We start from the raw sequence: 1,226 nt of genomic DNA on the forward strand, positions 1-1,226 counted from the left end.
AACTAGATTTGAGCAAAAATGTGTGTATAAAACTGTAAAACAATGAAAGACAAACTGTATTTTTTTAAATATTTTTGTTATGAGTCACTTTTAACTCGATCATGACTAATTCCTCTTATTTTATTCAGGATCTTCCCAGAACTCACGGAGAAAGTGGTCTACAGAGGAGATTGAGGCTGTGGAGGAAACTCTGATGGACTGCATCAGGTCAGGAAAGGTTCCTGGGAAAGCTCAGTGTATGGAGTGCATTGAAAGCTCCCCAGCAGCACTTCAACGGAGAAGTTGGGAGGCGGTGAAATTTTATGTTAAGAATCGTATTGTTTCCTTAAAGCGAAAAATGTAACAGAAAAGGTGAAAGGGCCTTTACCTAGATGTTGTTTCCAACTATGTTTTTGAAGGCAACAAGTTCATATTGGTTTCTTAAAGCAAAAAATGTAAAAGCAAAGGTGAAAGGGCCTTTACCTAGATGTTGTTTCCAACTATGTTTTTGAAGGCAACAAGTTCATATTGGTTTCTTAAAGCAAAAAATGTAAAAGCAAAGGTGAAAGGGCCTTTACCTAGATATTTTTTTTCTGTTTGTTGAAGGCAACACGTTCAAAATGTGTTTGCTTACAAGACGAATTTCAGTACGTTAATAAAACTTTCAAGTTAACACACTGACAAGTTAAAAAAGTGTTTAAGAGAATTAAGAAGTCAGAGTTTTTGGATTCACAAAGTGTTATTGTGAACATTGATGAAGCTGAAATTGCTAATTTTTATTCATATGCAGCCTGTTGCATATTTAAAAAGTAGTATTGACTATTGAATAAAAAAGTGATGCACTTTCGCTATTCATCTACTCCAGAGTTTTGTGTACTGTTACAAGCCTAGTGTTTATAGAAATCTATAGCGGTATGAATGCCAGGCATGTGGTGTTTTAACTGAGAGTGGATACCAGTATGCACAGATCATCGTTATATAGCTAAGACCATGATACCCATGGTGTCAGTGCTCCATGAACATTTCCTGCTTGTCATACAACTTGACTTGCCTTTTCAGATTCTCAAAACTGAAGAAAATTAGATGTGTTAAACAGGAAGTGAGGTAAGGATTTTTTCACTGTTTACATCCCCAGAAATGGTCTATTCAAATACAGTTGATGGGAATTAGTGAAAGGCAAGATAAAATAAAAATATAAATACAGACACAATTCTCTCTTTTAAACATATCTAAACTTAATTTTTGTT

The 1,226-nt window shown here is 34.7% G+C and overlaps 1 pseudogene; it reads left to right on the forward strand.

Moving 5' to 3' along the window:
- LOC107711218 (uncharacterized) overlaps positions 1-684 on the forward strand; it is a 3,748-nt pseudogene extending 3,064 nt beyond the window's left edge.
- Positions 685-1,226: the final 542 nt, after the last annotated feature.

This window comes from Sinocyclocheilus rhinocerous, unplaced genomic scaffold, assembly GCF_001515625.1.
Source record: "Sinocyclocheilus rhinocerous isolate Xijiao unplaced genomic scaffold, SAMN03320098_v1.1 scaffold19329, whole genome shotgun sequence".
NCBI lineage: Eukaryota > Metazoa > Chordata > Actinopteri > Cypriniformes > Cyprinidae > Sinocyclocheilus > Sinocyclocheilus rhinocerous.